Below are 20,979 nucleotides of genomic sequence, written 5' to 3'. Positions count from 1 at the left end.
TCACTGAAAAAATCAGGTCTCAAACCGGTTGTGAACCAGGAGAACAGGAGCACCTGTGTGACCACAGGTGGCTTAAGAGCAACTTCCCAGCACTTCATTCAAAGGAAAAGAAGATGCAGAGGGGGGGAAAAAAAGCATCCCATCGCCTGGTTTTGTGTATGATATTAACATAGCCCTGCTTGCGTGCTTGAATAGCTTTTGAAAAATAAATAGTCTCCAGCTTAATACCATTCACTTTAACACAAACAGGTTTTGCTCATCTTTTCTGGCGAGCAGAGGGCAAGCACTCAGCACAGGGCCAGGCCAGGGCTGTGATGAGCAGGAGCACACCTTTTATCCTCCTGGATTTTGACAATTGCACACTTGGGCACTGAATTTCTAATTCTCTCCTCTTTACAGGAACCCTGGAAGTTGTTAATATAGTATTACATTATGTATTTAAATGAAAAAACAACAACAACAGAGAAGGTTTCAGAAATTCCCGTTCCCCCACAGATCACGACTGCTTTTCTGCACTTTCCCCCTGTTTACTAGGGAGACTTCTCCCTGGATCCAAGTGGCAATAAAAGGCCTTGAGAGAGCTTGCAAATGGATTCTAAATTGATGCATAAAAGCTTCTTCCCCCTCCCCTAAATGGGAGAGGCTAATGAGTTTTAATTCCTTGGAAGGTTAGCTACTTTGGTAGAAAAAGGATTTTCCATTAATAGCAAGTCATCTGGTTTGCAGACTGGTTTCCTCTCTCCATGCATGTCCTGACCAAAAAGCATTTGATTAGGACTGCATTTAATCATTCAAGAAATTACATGGAGTACTGCAGGAGCAGGTTTTACTTCATAAATGTTCAAAAGCAAGGACAGGGAAAAGAGAATAAGCATGTTAGCCAGAAGCCAAAATTTGGGCACATGTGCTGGCACTCTGGTACACAAGCAACCTTCATATGCCTGGAGCAGGATGCTAAAAACCAACAAAAGCAGCTTCAGAACCATGAAAAGACAGCCAGGCTCCCACACTGAAGCCAAGAATAATCATTTTTTCAGGAGATAACAGGGATAGCCACAAAGAGCACTGCAAGGGGGCACCGAAACCCATTTTGGCCAAACGTGGCCCACGTAAAGATGGCCCATGCAAAGCATCAAAGCCCTGTCGCTGCCTTTCTCGCTCCATTTCATTCTGTGGGGCATTCACCCCCATGCAGGGACCCCTCGCCCTGCATCCCACGGATGCTGCAGCTCACTGCTGGCCAGAGCAGGATGCTCACAAGAAGATTTGCAAAGGGCAACGTCTGGAATTGGTGAGCTGTGGAGAAGCAACGCGGTGTGGCCCCGACAGATGCTCACCGCTCGGCATCTCTCATGATGCTCTGTGCATGGGGACAAGGCAGCGTGTTGGGTGCCAGCCGCATCCCCGCGTAACCACGGAGCAAGCCAGGGGAGCTGCAGGAGAGAAAACCAAAAAGAGAAACCTCAGGAGTGAGATTTATTGCTTGGTTAATAATATCCTTCCCTTCCCAGTGACCCCAGGGAAGAAAGAAAGGGCTGAGTGGCTTTATCTTTATTCAGTGCCGTGGTCCTTCTGGGACACTTGACCATGATTGCATCATTTTCAGTGTCAGACTCGATAACGCACCGATTGTGTCTTCACATTTTTCCACGGCAGAGAACTCCCCTCGCAGCCGGGATGGTTAATGGGAACTGACGGGCTCCCGCGTCCGCCCGCATGGCTCCCTTCGGCTTCCTGCTGTAGCACATTAACACAACAAATTAACATTGTAATTGCCTTTTAACTATTTACTGCTGTAGAAAAGGGGAAAGGAAAAAAAATAATAAAGAGACCGACCACAGGCAAGGACCCAGGAGAGAGCTTAGGCAAGCAGGTCGCAGTCTGCACCTCTGTTTATTTCTATTTATAGCCAGCCATTAAACTGTGCTAATAAACAGCCAACCACAGGGCATGGCAAGTCCCTTGCTCAGGCACAGAAGAAGCAGCGAGTTAAATATATTCAATGTGCTCAGCTCACAGAACCCGTGTGACTGCTACCAAAATCACAGGGATCTAATAGCAGCCTCAGCGCCTTTCAATTAGGTCCATTCATGCAGCAGCAGTGTCACTGCACGAGCACGCACATTTGGCGTACGTATATGTACGCCCAGCACGCAAATAACAGGATAAATAAAAGAGGGCGCATTCAAAGAAAAATACCCGGTACCGATGACTCAGATTTAATCAATTATTTTGGAAAGGGACAATTCAGAGCAGTTCATAAAGCAATTCATCTGGGAGAGAAGAGCGCTTTTATCCAAACAGTGGCACGACGCATCTGCCACCGATTTCTCCAGAGCAATAGCCTCAAGAAAAGCGTTTATCGTAACTCTCCCTCGCATACAGTCGATTGTGATGCCACTTTCACATATACACAGCAGTTTCTACGGAGGGTTGAATCAAGTCCTCACATAACCTCCATGTTTAATCAGATTATCCGATGAAATAATACAGCCTTAAATGGAAAGTCTGCTACTCCCTCAAGCATTTCTGGAAAAGCTTTCATTGCTTGTTCTTCTGCTTAAAACATACAAGCAACACTGTCTTCTGCCTCTATTTTTAGATACCTAGACATCCGTAAAACACCCATCACTTTGACTTCTAGATGCCAGTACCTTGCACTCCTCATCAGATTACAGCAGCCAGAAGTGTCACGTTAATCTATAACTAATCTATAACTAATCTATAACTATATCTAGATCTATAATCTATAAAGTTGCAGGGCAGGCAAAACAATGACTACAGCTTCTTCTCCGATTGTGAGCAGACACGGGAGGAAGAAGTGACTGCTGATGACAAGGTTTCTCTAAGAAAGAGAGGGAAAGCCCAGCAGGGTGCCAGGCGGGCTGTCCAGAAGCACAGCAGCACGTACCCAGCAGAGAAGCGACTGCGGAGCCTGGGTGAACACCGGGGTTCCCAGTACCTTTCTCACAGCCGAATGACAAGATGCTACACCATAGGCTTGCTTTTGGTCCCTCCTTGCCATGAGACCAACACCAGAACCGAATCCGCCCCTCGTGGTGCTCCATTCCTCCCGGCTGGGGATGCTCCAGGCTCGAGTCTTTCCAGCAAGGACATCCAGGCAGGGAAGGGCCTTTGATGAACCCTGAGCAGAAAGCGTTGGAGTTAGCAAATCTCCGGGTGGATTTCACAGGTGGAAGGTCTCTGCAGAGCTCTGCCACAGGGAGCGCGTTATCGAGCTGCAAACCCTGCAAGGGCTGTAACACCTCTGGTTATTGCACCCCACAGCCCCTTCTCTGGGTAGACACGTTGCCTTGCTATTGATTTACAATTTAATCCAATGTCTCCAAATGAGTTATTTAAGCAACGATCCAATAGGTCACAAAATATGACCAGGAAAATGGCTCGGAGGTGTTACGGCACTGTGGTCTCTGTAGCGGTGAGGGAGCAGCGCAGCGGTCCAGCACCGTGTTTAAGCCCACACAAACACCACGTGTCAAAACACGGCATTTTCCCAAGGGCAAAACTGGGGAAAAGTGACACAATCGGGACAGCGCACCGAGCAGCCTGGTTCATGGCTGTGCTCACATCCCAGGCCAGGACCCTGTGGTGAAGCTCCCGTGGCGCTCAGCGCTGCTGCCCGGAGCTCTCCCACCACACCCAGGCTTGGGCATGTCTGGAAATGCTGGAAAGGGCCCCAAAATGCAGCGCTCAGGCACTGGTTTCCACCAGACCCATACAAACCCAGTTACCTGTATAAGCTGCTACAGAGTAAAACCAACAAACCCCCAGCCACTTTTCCCCATCCCTGGCCACTAAAAGGCAATCACAGATGAATTCATTTAATTAAAATATCTATTCTGTTAATTTTCTCCTCCTTATGACCACACAGCTCAGGTAAAGCAGGTGGGAAGCACCCCCCTGTACCACCACGCTCGGACAGTCCCCAGCTTCCAATGCTTCCTCCAGAGGGCAATTGGGTAGAAAGGGGGACGTTTTGCAGTCATTAAAATTTCATTTCATTTTTAACCGACAAGCTGCCATCTCAAAAGCTCCCTTGCGAGCAGGGGACAAGCAGCCTGCGGGGGAGAAGCAGGGGGGCTGCAGGAGCAGCCGGGATGCTGTTGGAGCCGGGGGGGGCTGGCCCCTTGCCAGCCTGCTCTGCTGCCTGAAAAATAGCAGAGCTAATAACCTCAATTACAGCCCGGCCTCTCCGGGGGTAGGCGACGATGCCTTTGTTTATCTGAATCCCGATGCAAAAGCAAAGATTGTTTTCTGTCTGTGGGGGCATATGGTGTACAGATGCTGGAGAAATAAGCAGCCCGCAGAAGGTCAGTTGTGCTTTCTTCCAAAATTCACCCTAGACGCTAGCAGCCTTAGTATGCCTTCAGTTCTCCCTTGGGCTCCTGTTTTAATTTGGCAGTGAGTTGCCTGGAAGGTGGCTACTGATGTGTCAGCCTCAGCTCCCCCAGCCTTAGCCCCCAGAGCTGGACTCTGACCACATCAAGGGGGGGGCTCTTGGTGACCCAAGGGTGACCACAAAAATAGGTGGAAGGGCTTTGTCAAGAGGCCTGAAGCTATTCTGTAACAGTATGTGGGGCTTGATTATCAACATACTTATTTTGTGACTATATTAGGTGGACATAGATGCCCAGAAGGAACAGGTAGAAAGAAAACAGCCATGACTCTTGAGATACGGCCCAACAGAGCCGCATCTCAATGGATATTCGAGACTTCAGCAGTGTTGGACCTCTTGCAATTTTCCTCCTTATTTACACACCTAGAACTACATGGAGATGTGATCAGGAACATTCCAAAAACCACAAGAGAAATCCAGAAGGATCAGCTAGAGAAACCACCTCCTTCACCATCACATAAAGGACCAGAAAATGGAGCATGCAGCATCCACACAGGGATGAGAAAACACAGCACGCATAGAGGAGAGGTCTGCCTCTGTCACCATGAAGAAAAATCAACTACGCAGAGTCTTCATGGAAGAGGACAGTAGCTATAAAATCCTTTGTCATATTTAAGCACTGTTCCTGCTGATAAAATGAGCTGTGCCTCCATTCACGCACGGCTTCCCTCCGTGTGTCACTGGACACAGGGCCCTGCAGGCTCGGCCAGGCGCTGGGATCTGCCAGATGGTCCATACGGATGGTCCTGCACCGCAGCTGGAAGGTGGTGGTTCACTTTGCTGCATTTTTTTTTTTTTTTTTCAATATAAAAAGCCACATGAAGGGCTATTTCAGTTAGAGGTTCCCCTCAGCAAGCCCAAGCGTGCCATCCACTGTGCTGTTGGCAAAATGCCTTCAGTTTGCATGTGTATAAACCACACTGTGGCTGAATTTATGTAACTGAAGTTACATTTTAGCAATTCCCTTACAAAGCAGAGGCAATCAGTCAGCACTTGTGGACATGTCACATGCCAAGTATACGCCCTACATACACACACATGACACAAAGATTTTGTTTACCTGCAGCAGCATAAATCCAAAGAGACATCTCATAATTCCTGTTCCCACTCGGCAGAGGCAGGCAGACACACGACTTCCTCCTGGTAGAAGTCAGTGAAAACATACAGCGCAGCCTGGGTTTTGGCAGCCCAAAGCTTGATGGAACGTGTTAGCAGGGTGTGGGAGATGTATTTACAGAGATGGACTAAAACCTGCCACTCCTCGCAGCGAGCGGGTACAGCGAGGTCATGCTGCCCACGTGTTTTGTCTATGGAAAGCCAGCACCTAACAAGCAATACAACGGCTCACGCTGGATACCCCTGCCTCAGGCGAAGAGTCAAATCTTTTCCTAGCTAAGAGAGCCTTGCAATTTAACCTTTGCCTGATTTCACACATGACTGGCTCTAAAAAAAATATTAGAGAACAACTGTGAAAAGAGGAGGAGGGAGTTAGGGTACTTCTGACCTTGTCTGCTTGCATTAAAGCAAGGAGACACGATAGGGGGAGGTGGGTGTCTAGCACAGCCACGCTAACCCCTGCCATGGGCACAAGCTAGCCACCCACAGAGGCATGCTGGAAGTTTCACAGACGTACAGGAGGAGCCACGGCCTTGTCTTCCCTGTGGGGCTGACCATCGCCTGAGCACAGGGCTCAGCCACGCCGCTGGAGTCCTCACAGCCCGGCACCTCAGCCTGGGCCTTCTGAATTCAAAGCATTTTTCCTTCTTTAAGGACATTAAAAATGCACAAACGTGGAGCTGGCAGCTTACCCTGCACATATTACTCGATTTTTCAGTAAAATCACATAACCACTGAACAAACGCTTGGGCTCATCGGCCACTCTCCCTCGACAGCTTCTCCAGTCCCAGGGCCCCAAGTCCTCCTCTGCAGGAGGAGCTCACTGTTAGCACTATTCCTGCCACATTTTGGCACTGTGATGACAGCTGCGACATTAACGGCCCGGGCAAAGGCATGCAGAGCAGCAGCAGAAGTTGGAATGGCCCCAGGAACGCAAAAAATACAGCGGTACCAGGGCCAGCTGGAAGCAGCACCACAACGCTGTGGTACAGGTAGGCCCGGCCTTAGCGATGGAGGCTGAGAGGATAACGGTGTGCCCCATAACGCTGAATTTAAGTCGTTGTACATTTAAAAATAAGGTTTGGTTAAATGGCTGTGTTGCAACTCAATTAGCACATTAAATAGTGCTTCGATTTTTAAGCTTTGGGAAAACAGAGACAGTAAAGGATGCTTTCTGCCCCCCGTAAGATGAGAGGGAAAGGCAGCGGGGCCACTGTGGCTGTTTCTGGGGGATCTCTGGGCTGGAGGCCGATGGGCAGCTGGCAGTGTCCTCTGTGTGCCGGGGGAGATGAAGCGGGAGCAGAGCACCTTGTGCAGCTGATGGCAGCAGTCCTCGGATCAAGGCTCACAGGGGCTGAGGACGCGGAGCAGAAAAAGATTTCCCGGACAAAACAGCTCGTGACACTGAGTGGTTCTGAAATTTGTGGAAAGCGCCCTGAGACTACTAAATAAAAACACGTCACCGAGATCATCTCATCCTTACAGAAAACATTTTTGTTCTGAACAGAAAGCAGTATCTCCCAATTTTGAGCTCAGATAAATTTGAAATGTAATTAAGTTTTCCAAATAACTCCTCAGCTACTGCTTACAACCCTAATTATTTAAAAGCATATATTTGTTCTTGAGAACGTCTTTAATCTTGCATGTACACGCCCATACATTACCTTTATCAATAAAGAGACACAGATTTCATTAAAATCAAGAATTAATTTTAAGCTGAAACAATCACTCATGAACTGACTGGAAGTTTATATGGAACAGTAAACGATTGTATGGGCCTATATATATTTCATTTTTAGCCTCTTAAAAAGTTGCTCTACTGTGAAATTTTGAAGTAAAATTAAGCAGTTTATTTGTATATCTGTGCCACTGTACAGGCGTGCACTGCTCAGGCTTGTGGATACCAGATAACCATAAAGAGGCCTCTACCACTTTCTGAGTTTCTTTCCAAGGTTGTTGTACACATTATTATATGTTATTATAGTCCAAAAAAATTAACCAAATTTGATATCTCTTCATATACACACACACTTCTGCTAAAGACCTTATAACCTTCACAGACCAAAATACACCAAAGGAATACTTTTATCCTATTCTACACATGGTATCAGCGATGCTCAGAGGATACTTCCAGGGTTGTAATGACACCTACAACCAGACCAAACAAAGCGCAGCCCCTGCAACTTGCCCGTCCCACCTAAGCACCCACCACCAGGCTCCCCTGCTCCATGCACCAGCACTGCTGGGGGGTGCCCTGGCTCTCAGCTCTCAGCTCCATTTTCTTCCCCTTCATTGGCATTTCCAAGCTTTCCAAGGGAAGCCCCAGCTCTAATAATTCAAGCCCTAGCCCTGCAGAGGCTCCAGCTCAGCACCTACAGAGAACATGGGGAGAAGGGGAATGGCTTTGGCCATTGCTTCTCTTCTGTGTCAGACGAGCCCACCTGCTGTTCACCACTAACAAAAGGACAAAGAAGGAACCCCGCCAGCTCCTCAGCCCTGCAAAGCACTGCAGCCTTTAGCTGTCAAGGAAAGCACGGAGGCAGTCTCCAAGCCCCATGCAGGACCACTTTCCCCCAGCCAGCTGGGCAGCAGAGGGGCTTTGCATTTCAGACGGAGCATCCAGCTCATTTTGTGTAATAGCCCTATGATTTAGATATCAAGGCCAGGCCAATGAGGGCTCAGCAGCAGCAATCACAGTATTTTCAGCCATCTAACCTAGTGCAGAAGCCCTTCTGTAATTCCCTCTTCCTAGCACATTATCTTTAATCATAGGCATAATAGAGGTTCAATTTGAGCCCTCAGCTGCATTTTGTTCCTTATTATTCACAGTGCTGTATTTTCCTCAGCAATAAACAATCTTCCCCCATTTCATTTTGCATTGATCTACCTCAAAGTTCAAAGAGGTTTTTTAAGGTTTTTACAGCCCTACGTGGAAGCTCCCGGCCAGTAATGAAGATAGAAACTCAGGGCTTTTCCCCAGAAAATTGAATTGCACAAAGCAACTGCCAGGAGAGTACCCACTTTCTTTGTTCCTTTTCAGAGAGCAACCCTGGAAATTTGATAATTATTTGCAGCCATTTGCCAACACCTGTTTCCTCCAAAGCCCACCATCAAGGGTTGCTCCAGCATGTACACTGGCTGGTCAGCCTGAAGCCTGCTCCAGCCCAGTCCCAGAGGAGCGGGCCCACCTCCACGCTTTATTACCCTAGATCTGGGATTCACTTCTTTCCTCCAGTACCTCCTCCAGTACTTTCTGAACAAGCAACATCTTTAAGTGATACTAGTAGTCTCAACCATTTAAAAAGAAAGTTGCCAAAACATGAGATTAATCCAGCCTGTGTAAATACACAGTTTTCCCTTAATTGACTCTTTAAATGCACCTGTGTCGATGCAGGCACCACAGCAATGTATCAGCTTGAAAGACTGAAAGGTCTACTCCCCCCTAGAGGCATCTGGGCTAACATTTAATAAATTACAATCATGTTTTCCTTTTCTGTTAATATTTTCATTCCAAAGGTCATTTAACACACAGACACACACACACACACACTCACAAAACACAGGAAGATGAAGGAAGCTGCTTGATTCCCCCGCTTGGAAATCAGTCGCTCCATCAGCGATGCAAATACAAAACCTTTGTATAAAGATAGATCTATCTAGCAGTGAGCACACTCACCTGGAAAAAGCATTTGACCATCCAAGCCACAGGAGCAGGTGGGCCCACTTCTCCAGGGGTACACGAGGTTACCGAAAACATCGGACTGTCTTAGCTAAGCTGGGTGCTTGAGCTCAGCACCTTCATGCTGCCCTTCAGTCACCAGCCTTGGACAGGAGCTCCTGCAGCCACCAAGAGGGACCAAAGCTTACGGGGACCCCGCATCCGCTCTGTTGCCCCAGCTGGTGTCACTAGCAAGGGATGCCTGGTCCCAGCCCCGCCACTGCCTGAGCAGCACTTGGAGAAAGGGAATATTAGTTATACACAGACCTTAAAGCTTTTGATGAGGGATCCATAAATGGTTAATTCGCTGCCTTAAATATGTAAGGAGCATAACGTTATGTCTTACTACCATCATATTAGGCTGAGAAGGTCTGTGTGCTCCCATCCTAGAAGGTGTCAGAAGCTTAATATTAATTAAATAGCAGATTTAAGGTTATTGCTCATAATCACAGCTGTGATCTGAATTATTGCTTGATGATATTCCCCTTTTGCTCGCTTGCTGCTTTTGATTGATTATTTGCATTTGCTGGTTTATAATGGGCATCTATTGCTTTGAACAGAGCCATCCTTTTTGATTCTAACTGCATTACATCCTCTGGTCAGATGATGGATTGGACTTTTGAGCAGACCATAAACACCAGCCCATTCTTGCTAGCGCGATATGTATCTATATTCCATATTCGCTCTTCAGCGTATCCTGTATTCAATCATCCCTATATTCATTTCTCCTGATATTATTATTATTAGCCTTAGGGAACTTGTTTTATAGGCTATTTAGTTTGAATTAAGCATGTATGTCAGTCATTTCTTGTTTCTAAAAACACAGACTATAAATGATAACATTTATGCCCAGATTCAGCTTTGGACTAGTTTCCAATCCTTACCTATATCTAAGGTATTATTATCATTACTATTATTAGTAAAACAACTGCTAGATTCTCAATCAAAGACTTCCACGCACATTTCCACAGGCTTTTTAGTAGATTCATTAGCACAAAAAGGAATTTCCAGCTAACACTTTCTTGTTTAATCAGATGTGGTCTCAAAAGAAAAAGGCTTTTTGCCATTTTTTTCCCCTGTATGGCTCACTGCCACCTCCCAAAAATAAATTCTAGGATTGACCAAGATACTGATATTTCATCCAGGTTCATCTTTGTTTCAAGTACGTAGAGATTCATTGAAATTGCTATTTTTAAGTTAACGAGGTCATCTAGGAAAAAGTGAATATGCAGACACTTACTGTGGTAAGGGACTGACCACACTTTCATCCAGCTTGAACAAGGTCAAATTAGTGCACTGTTGGTGTAAATTGAGTGCACACAACCTCAGACGACCACGTGCACAACTTACAATGAAATGTTCAGATGTATAATCAGACATTCCCCCACCCTTCTTCTGAAGCAGCCTTATTACATTCTAAGGCTTTGTCCCTTCCCACAGGTTTGGTAGCAAAGCACCCCTCGGATGACACGACCCTCAGATTGTTCCCCATCATCCCTGCGCTTTCTTCTCCCACAAATGACTCACAGAAACATCTCTGGGGTTTTCTCAACTCATCGGCATCGTTTGCAAGAGAGGGGAGCGTGCTGTTGCCTGCTGCTCTACACCCCTTTGGAGCAAGGGTGAGTCACCATCTCCTAATTTTGGCTTGAAACCCACAGATCATCTAACACTACTGAAAGCAGAGCAGTCACGTTGCAGGCACAGCCCAGGGAAGTCACTCCCCTGCTCCTGCAGTGGGTACTACTCAGCCTCAGTGATTTCTCTTTACTCTGACTCGCAATTTTTTTCAGGGTGCTATCCACATCTTGTTTGTTTTGGTGGCTTTTTGTTTCAAGTTTCCAACTCATTCAAAATCACAATGCATTTACAGCATACCCACTTCTGGAGGCATTTACTCTAACAGGACAGTCCTTGGACTTCTGCAGCGTGAGCTGGCGTGGTTTTGTCACATACCATGGGACAAAGCCCTGCATTAGTCAGCCGCAGATCTACAGGACAAGCAGCCCAAAGCGCAGCAGCGGATTATGAAACTATTTTGTCACATCTGCACTGGAAGATTAAAAGCTGTCAAATGATTATCATCTTGGAAATAGGTTCTCTAGCAAAGTGAAGATTGAAAACAGCTGGGACTGCATCATCTGAGCCAAGCACTGTTAAAACTGGCAGACTATTTGCTTTCTCTGCTATTTTTAAGTATTATCCAGCTACCTGACCAGATACTCTGGTTTGCAGGGAAGCCTTAAACCAGGTACAATTTTTCAGATAGAGATTTTCTTCAGCCTTTGGTATGCATTAGACAGGATATTTGGGAAGGAAAGACAGACAAAAAAGTCACATCCTCCAAATCTGTATTGAAAGCAAAGCACCTGTGAGCCAAAACATGAGCTAGAAAGAAAAATTTAATCTAGATGACAATTCTTGCTCTCTACGTCTCCATAAGCAGTGGTATCAAAGCAAAATGACCACCCCCCACACATTGGCAGCATGCCTTTAAATCTAAAGAATTAAAATGAAGCCAAAAAATCGTCAGCAACTTGTGCTCCTGGTCACCAGATGCAGCAGCGGGCACCCCTGCACGGCATACCACGATTCAAGCCCTTGCGTATGTGGGGACTTAGTCAGTGCCCTGCAGCCGAGCACATCAAGCGATGACTCAGAAATGGCTTTGAGAGCAGAGGCATCCTGGGGGATAGGACTGCAGAAGTACAAGGCATCATGTTCTCTCCGTTTAATCCTTGCTAATGCAAGCAAGCTACAGGACTCAGTTTATAACGGTAGCTTTAAAAATAATCCTTTAACCACCAAAGCAGCAATATTTGTCACAGCGTATTGCATTTGCATCCTACTGTAGGTATTCACACGTGTATATCTGTACCCAGAGACGGGGCACGCAGAACAGGAAGAAATGGGTGCACTGAGCAGCCGCAGTGGAGGGATGCGAGCTCCAGCTGAATTGTGTTCATCTCATTAACCTGCCAGCTGTAGCACTCTGATGATACAGATATTTCCCCAAGAGTCCTGATTCATTGGGTCATAGAGATCAGAAGCTTTAGGATATTGGGAGAAAACAGGGTGGTAAAGATATTTTTATGCCTGACCTGTCTTAGAAGGTCAGGATTTCAGGGTTTGTTTCTTTAAACATCCAAGTCCTGATCTCAGAAACAGCCTTGCTGAAATGCTACAGCATCAAGAGATCCCATTTTTAGGTACTCATGCTTGTAGGGTAATGATACGCCAAGGGTCACAGGCAGACAGTCCAATATAAAAAGCATTATTTGTGATAACATAAATTAAAGTCATGAACTGGCAGTGATGGACTTAATTAGAACTCCTTATTAGCTCTAATGGACGTATCTGGGGGTTTGCTCGTTCCATTATCTACACAACCATGGAAGAAAGGGCCCCCATAACTCCAGCATCATCCCATCTACCACTGAAGCCTCTGTTTCGTATCAGGAAGTTCACACATTGAGGTCTTTCACCTGGTGATGAACTAGTCTTGGTGCAGCTCGGTCAAGCTGGAGAAGGGGAGGGTCAGCATGGGAAGCCTGGTCAGAAACGTGTCACAGAGCAGAGGGAGCAGGTTCCCAGGCCCTGCACAGTGCCCACACATCACATCTCCCCACAAACACGTCACACCACACAAAGGTGCTTCAAGCTCCGTGGCACTTCATGCAACTCCTGCAGAGCACGTCTGTTCTCAGATCAAGGAGCAGAGTGGTTAACCACAAGGTCCAAACCCACACCACCTCTGGCAATTACTGAATCTTCATTCTCCATTTGTGAACAGCTCCTTCCCAGTGCTACAAGGATCACAGGCTATCATGAGAGAGGATCAGAGCAGAGACTTTGTCCCAGTCTTTGTGTCAAGCCTGTGCGTCCCGGGAGGAACGCGGACGGGAGCATTGCAGATACCTTTACTGGCAGAAGTGACAGCACTGCCATGCTTCCTGGATCTAATTCCTTCAAACTGTGAGGAAATAGATTGTTTCAGGACTCAAACTGCTTGAAGGGAACAGTTGTCACCATGATTTTCAACATGAGGATGTTACAGGAAGACAGAGGATGTCTATTCACAGCCTCCTAGTTGCAGTAATTAGGAGGAACTATCAACTCCACATCTACCTGGGGCCTGCTGCCTGCACTCATGAGCTTTATTGAAGTATACAGACACATAAAACATCTCATGAATACCTGGGGATTCACAGTGTGAGCCTTCTAATAATTGAGCACTCAGAAACATTATGAAAAAAAGTTAGGACTCTTAAATAAATTCCATGCTGGGCACCTGATTTGTAAATGTTGTGTTCAACCAAACAAAAAGCAGAGCCACCCCAGCCTCCTGCCTGCACAGCAAAACCTCTCGGCTGGGTTCAGAACAAGTGACAGACAACTTACCCACTCAATTACTCACAGAAGATATCCAACAGATACGTGCTAAATATTAGGGAGTTAGATAACACTTTAATTAAGCTTAATATTTTGAATAACATGGAACCATTTGTAGTAATTTCATATTCCATAGAGAAAAGAAAAGGGTGTTCTCTACCAAGGAATAATCTGAAAGGAAGCTTCATTAAAAGAAGCCAATTTCCCCATCCCTGTATATTTATGACAAGCTGCCATTTTTTTTATTGTTTTTTAAGTTTTACCTTCTGAAGCTGCTACCCCAAACATGGTAGACACGGAGAAAAAGACCTTCCTGAGCTACAGAGCCCCAAATTTCCATACATGGCGCAGGAGACAAAGCAAAGCAATTCATCTGGGTTCTTCAGCACGCTTTATACCTCAAAGGGAGATGATAAAACTCAAACCCACCAGCATCTGTGCTTAAATATCCATAGAGAGAAGCAAGAGATAGGTGAACGTTGTTACACATTCCAGTTGACCTGCCCAGTGTCCCATATGGCTTGTACAAGGTGTTTTCAACAAACAGCATTAACTCACTTTGTTTCCTACAAGATACCAATTTCCAATATTTTTAACAAGTCCTTTGAAACATACTGTGATGCTTGCATTTATTGCTTGAATAGGTCTGAGGTCTCAGGTGCAAAGCACTGCCTGGGGGCAACATGCCTCTTCACCAGGAACTCGATTACAGGAAAAATCCAGACCGATACGCGGAAGAACTGTACTGTTACAAGAAAGAAAGCTATTTGGACAAGAGATGAGCAGAGTTTTGCCATACACACCTCCAGATTTTCACCTATTGCCAATAGGTCACCAGGGAAATATTGATTTATAATAAGATTCAGCTTCTCAAATGGGCCTTTATTTTGGTGGACCTAAAAGCCCCATTATTCCACGCACTTTGGGCTGAACTTGCATATGTTCTTTTCTTCAAAATGAGCTCTCTTCTATGCCAAACCTGCCATCCTGCCTTATTTATTATTGACCCGTCACAGTTTGGAAATGTAGCTTAAAATAAATGAGCCTGAATGCCACTGGCTCTAGAGTTATTAAACTGCCTGGCATTGAGGAAATTGCTTTTCATAAACATCCTGAGCTCTTCTGCTTTTTTCTTAAAGTGTTTAATACACTGAGAGTCCAAGTTAATCTGAATCAGTCTGCAGACTGAATTACTAATGAGAATGGAAGATGTATTATTGTTCAATATTGAAAGACCCAAGTTAAGGGACGGAGCAGAGAAAAAAAAGTTTCCAATATACAAATAATATTCTTTCTTCTTGCTGTCACTTGACCCACTAGGTAATCCGTAAAAGAAAATGCCTCCATTTTCTCAGTCAGAGGGAGCACGCAGAGGATGGTCATTCCAGGTCTCCTCCATCACAGATCCCAAATCTCACTGCCTACCCCAGCACCTTTCTGCAGAATGGCAATACGGATGTTAAGAGCTGATCACAAAATTAATATGGTGATTTCCACAGTGCCATACACAGCCTTAGACATACAGTAACTGTTCTGCAGCTAATTCCTTCTTTGACATCTTTGGTGGTATTCAGGAGTGCCATTTCTGTGCTAGCACCCTCTGGCACACAGAGAGGGGTGTACAACGGGTGCACAGGCTTGGTTAGAAAGCCTGGTATGTTGTTGGGTGAATGGCAAGGGGAGCACGGGCTTCCCTCTGCCAACTCAGCAGGGGGACACCAAACCCAGGCAGATTCACCAGGAATGCCCACCGGATCCCTCAGCAGCCCCATCCCTCTTTCAGCTCGGAGCTGCTTCTACCCAATATACACCAAAACTGAAGTTTAAAAAAATGAAAGGAGCAATGAAGTTTCCAGTCCTCATTCCCATTTCGAGCCCCGGCAAGACAAAGGGATGAACACCAGCTGAACGCACAAACAAAACCTGGACGTCCCAGCTTCATTCGGCCTGTGAGTTTGCACCTGCGCGATGCTAAACGAGGCCAACACCGCCGCCATCTCATTTACGAGATGTAAAATCTAGCCAAGCTCTCGTCAGTAATGAATTCCTGTTTGTGGTGCCTCTAAATTGAGGGGAACGAGCACTCCTCCTTGCTCGGGGAAGAGCAGAGCCGAGGCCCTGTCGGGGTTGCTACGCAACCGCGGCCTGCACATGGCTGATAACACTCGGGCATTATTTCCCCGCCTGACTGCGCCTCAGAACAAAGCCCGGCTAATGAAGCTTTCAGGCGCTCTTGGCTCTGCCTTTGACGGCTCAGCGCGGGTTTTCCTTGCGCCTGTGTGACAGGCACAGCAGCGACTCGATGTCCCCTCCAGCCACAGACGTCTCCGGAGCTGGACGGAGGAAAGGCCCAATGGAGAGGGCAGGGTTGGAGAAGAGCGGCAAAATGCCCGGCCCATAAAAACCCGCGTCCAAAATGGAGGGCAGCCACACATGCTGTGAAACAAGGCCCTCAGACGATGGGCCATCAGACGGAGGAAACGCCTGATGGAGAGCTTTTGCTGGGTAGGAGAAGAGCAGCAAAATGCCCAGCCCATAAAAACCTGTGTCCAAAATGGAGGGCTGCCAGGCACGCCACAAAACAAGGCCCAGGCCACAAACCAACCAGGCACCCTCTGGTGCCCATGTATCCATCACACCTAACACCCTTATTACACCGCAGTGGGGTACGGATACAGCTCTGTTGCAATACATTTGACCCCAACTTTCTTACGCAGCCTACGTATAACAAATCCCTCTTCTGCTGAACAAGTAGGTGCAGCAGGAACAGCTGTCGCTGTGAGCAGCACCAGCTTGCCCCCACACAAGCAGCCAGCTGATGCCGAAGCAGCCACATTTTGTAACTGGGATGGTTTCACCCTACACCATTGCCAAACCCTCACAGGGACAGCTGCTTCCCACAGAAGGACCTACTTGCGCCCTCCCCATCTTTGTATTGATGGTCAGAGCCACCCTGTACCAGTTTGTTTTACAGCAAAACACAGGGAAACAAGGAGCAGCTCCTTGGCCCTCCAATGTCCTGTCTGCTGTAACAGGACTGCCTGAAATATACTGCAGATGCCAGATGGTCCTGGAGCGACAAGGCAGCGAGGAAGAGCTGACAACACATGCAACGTGAGCCTGCCAACGAACCCAGACATACCTCAAAAGCTTAAAGGGACAAATCCCTGCAGCCGAATGTTTTCTAGACAGCACATGACTCCACACATTGGGTTTCACTAGGAAACAACTGAGAGCTAAGTCAGGGCATGAATTCAAAGCCAGGTCACAATTCTGCACCCTGTACTATTTCAACCCACTCGTGACATGCTAGTGGCAGCTTAAGTGATGCTGGCATGAGGCAGGTGCCTATCCATAAATCCAGAGCAAACCTGCAGCTGCAGAAAAGCTATTTTAATTCTTTTTCTATGTGAGCAACTGCAAGCAGGTACCAGTTACCTAGGAGAAGAGGGGACGAGTTCTTCCCACACGAGGGCACTGTGAGGACGGGTCAGTGCAAGAAGCCCTGGCCAGGGTGTGAAGAAGGTGAGCTGGGATGGGAGCCCCAAACCCTCGGGTTGCAAACCGACACAAAAAGCAATACATTGGCAGGTATATGACAAGCACAAGACCACCTGAGGGATTATTCTTGCTCTCCCCAAAGTCAGTTTCTGCACACAAGCAGGTAAATCGCCCACAGAATCCAGCATACCCCTGCTTGAGGTTTGGGTTTAACAAAACCCACCTGGCTGTTCACCAGCCGCGGCTCTGCCTTGCTGGGCTGAGCAGAAGAGAGCACAGCACCAGTGCTTTTTGTCAGAGACAAAATTATCTAACAAGAGATAATTATGTGACATTACCACTGAAAGCAGCGTGTGAAAAAGCTTTGAGCCTGTGTATCCTGAGGTCTGCAAACCCCTTTTTCTCTACCTTTGTGCTAAATAGGTCTCATTTAGCCCATTTGTTCTGTCCCAGCCAGCAAAGCAAAAGTAGGGTTGATCGATTTGTTAATTACTGTAATTTTATCTTAAATACAGACAGCTGAGTGTTCATCAAGTCACAAATTCGCCTGTTAGTGAGAGACCTCCCCCCAGCTAAACAATTAGGGATAATAGTAAGTGGCTTATAATAAATGCAACCCACAACAACGTGCTCCAAGAGCACAGCGCTGAACCAGGAGGGCTATTAAGGAACCCCTGGGTCTATTTCTCCTTTTGAAGAAAACAATGCAATATCTTTAATTGTCTCTCTTGAAACCCTGAGCCAGCTCTGCTGGTTTGTTATAAGTAAAATGCAATTATTCCACTTTTTGACTGCCTCTTGTGTCCAGAGACTGGCTTACTACAGAGCCATCAGCACAGACAAGAACACGGCTTGCACTGACAAGGCACATACAAATTGCTGAGACAGGAGGTGACACAGGTGGGTTACGTACAACCCCACACCTCGGGACCTTTAAAACTCTGAGAAAGGCTCAAAAGATTCAATTTCAGGTACCTTGGTCTTTGTCCTACATCCAAGAACACTTTCTGATTGCTAACAATAAGACACCCTCCCCTAAATGTCATCTTTCCCCCCAAAAGCACAAATCAGTTGTAATTTCCATACATCTAAGTTGGACCCTGGCTGTGGCTGAGCCTGTGCTTGCACAGTGAGAACTGGCCCCAGAATTTCAAATCTGGGGATATGGCAGCATCTTTTCCCCCTGTAGTAATCACTGTGCTAGCACACGTCTGTCCACAACCATGCTCAGAGCCAGTCTCAGCTGCCAACAGCAGAGGAGCTGCTGTTCCTTACTTGCTGAAGACCTACACCAGGTGCAAGACCGTGCTGCATTAAGGCAACATCAGTCTGGGGACTCCCAGCATCCTGCCCAGACATCCATTGGTGCTGGTGCCCTCCAGTACTGTTCATGCTGCTCCCGTGATCACAAGCAGTCCCTGTACTCTTTAGACTTTGTTCCCAAACTTATGGGGCAACATGAAGCATATGCAGTCCTGAAGGCTCACGTCACCCTGGCCAGCACTGAAAGAGCAGGACAGCAAGAGCTGGAGGCAAGGGAAGCCTGCCTTTAGTTTTGAGCCAGCAAAGGATGGGGAAGCACTGGAGCAGGTTTCTAACGCAACCTGACAAGAACAAGGTTTGGGGCGAGCAAGTAGAGCTCATGTGCATCCACAGAAATTCCAAATCCAGGGATGGGAAGGGAGAAAAAACAAAAACCCAGTTACAAAAAGAACCACACTTACAGACATATGCTTACAGCCTCCATTTCTATTGCTGTTCTTCCTCTTTTCCTCCTTCATCCCCTAGTTGTTGTTCACTCCTTCAACGACACCAGCCAGGCAAGTAGGGACAGTCAAAAACATCGCTTCAGATTTCCTTCCAAGAACTAAGAATAGAAAAATAGATTTTCTTCCCCCACATTCTTTAGACCATGCCTTAGAAAGAGCTATGGAACAAAATAGAGTGGGAAAACTGCTTTAACCCCTTCAAGCCCATTGGGTCCTACTTTGGGCCATGCAATGGAGAGAAGCACTTTGGCAGGCGAGGTTGCCTGCCTGCCCTGGACAACAAGGAACTGGAAAGGGAAAGCCTACCTAGAGCTGCTTCAAGAGTTTGTCACCAGAAAGAAAGGCTACAAGCCTTAGTCCACAGGGGATAGAGATGTCTGGGGAGAACATGGGAGCTGATCCTGCCAGGGATGCCACAGCCATTTCCTGGCTGAACCATCAGCGCTACCAGGCATTTTCTTTTATAATAACTTAAAACATTCAACTATGTCCTCCTCTTTCCTTCCCCATGGGAGAAAGCAGATTAGAATTAGGTAAATCCATCTAGTGAAAAAAGGAGCCGCCTGCAGAGGGGCTCCAGCCACACAAGCTGTGCAGAAGAGTCAGGACACTGATGATCTGCCCAAGAGGAGAGAGCTCCAAGCACACATCCACTCCCCCACTTGGTTAAAAACATGTCGTGATCAAATTAACTTTTTCAAGATTAAGACATGGCTGTGTGCTGCAAGAACCTGAGTTATAGGCATATCGCTATAATCATACACGTGTATATTCACATTGGGCATTACCCTGCACACAGCCCTGGTGTATAATCGGAGCCGGATAGGATTTGGAGAAAACCTGAAAGTTTCTTTCTCACAGACACAAGCCAGCAGACAAACACAGATGCTGTTTGCTTTGTTGTCACAGACAAACAAGGAGCGCACTAAGGGAAAGAAACAGATTTAATCAAATGCTTTTTTTTTTTTTAGGGCGGGGCATTGTTTACAACTACTTGCTGTCATTTACTTACTTTGCTCCAAGAAGACTATTTAGTTGTTCTCCCATGGTGTTTCCCTCCAAGTGCTGAAGCTTCACTTGTTCCTGTAAAGATCCCATAATTCTGCAGAGCTTTTGCCTGAAGCAAATTGCTTATTTTAAAATGTGGTATTTCAGTTCCACTTCACCTACAAATATGGTTAACCAGCATTGGCAAGATTCTTTTATGCTATGCCCTGTTATCTCAGCACACCCGACTAAGTTGCATACAGGATAAATACTGGGCTTTTGTTCTGAGCAGAGGAGATAGCTGTGTAATGATCAATCAAAAAATGCCCTTGGGGATGGGAGAGATTAGCACTTTGATACTACTGAAGATGAATGGGTGAAATGAGTTTGATAAGCTGGTGTTTTCCTCAGATAATTGCTTTGAAAGCTCTCTAAAGCCACTCAGATTCTCTCTTCTTTCCTTTTGTTTCAGGACAGGATAGCAAGTCCTGCTGGCCTATTGGTAATACTGGACAGGCTGCTACTGTTACCACTTTTGAACAGATATAAGTGGATTTATGCCCTATACCGTCACTTAATATCGAACACTAAAGCGTAAGCCATAACCTAACCACACTTTCAGACTAGATTCCTGTCTTGGTGAGCCGGGCCGCTCTTCCAGGCATGCATGTAACTGAACTCAGCTCAACAGAGAAGGGACTGACAGGATTTTGAAGAGGGACTTCCCATGGCACTTGAACATCTTCCCCTCTTTAACAAGAGCATTTCATTCTTCAGAAGGTGCTAATCCTTAGTGCTCATGAAGGGGCCAGCCGTCAACTCATTGTCAAGAGACCAGCTCCAAACATTCCTCTACGCTTTCTGAACCCAAGACTGACTCCTCGTCCTCCTCCTGGATTGCTATTTCACAGCTACCCCACAGGATCATCCAGAGAGGAACTTTATCTGAAGCTGTAACATGAAAGTTGTCTAGCTCATGTAGACTCCAGGTACATCCATCCCTCTTGAGGCACAAGGCAAATTCTGCTGGAGTTCACAGACTGCTGCCATTTGCTGTGCTAACTCATTCCACTAATGAA

General features: G+C 46.6%; 1 long non-coding RNA gene across 1 annotated transcript; it reads right to left on the bottom strand.

Annotated features, from left to right (window-relative positions):
* Window positions 1-2,749: 2,749 nt before the first annotated feature.
* Window positions 2,750-10,055, bottom strand: LOC121079182. Its single transcript, XR_005824920.1, has 3 exons — window positions 9,519-10,055; window positions 9,210-9,370; window positions 2,750-3,145 (listed from the first exon to the last, which is right to left on the bottom strand). It is a non-coding gene; the product is annotated as an uncharacterized LOC121079182 (long non-coding RNA).
* Window positions 10,056-20,979: the final 10,924 nt, after the last annotated feature.

The sequence above is a fragment of the Cygnus olor genome, chromosome 16, assembly GCF_009769625.2.
Source record: "Cygnus olor isolate bCygOlo1 chromosome 16, bCygOlo1.pri.v2, whole genome shotgun sequence".
Classification (NCBI taxonomy): Eukaryota; Metazoa; Chordata; class Aves; order Anseriformes; family Anatidae; genus Cygnus; species Cygnus olor.
This window is presented reverse-complemented; position numbering and strand designations above follow the sequence as displayed.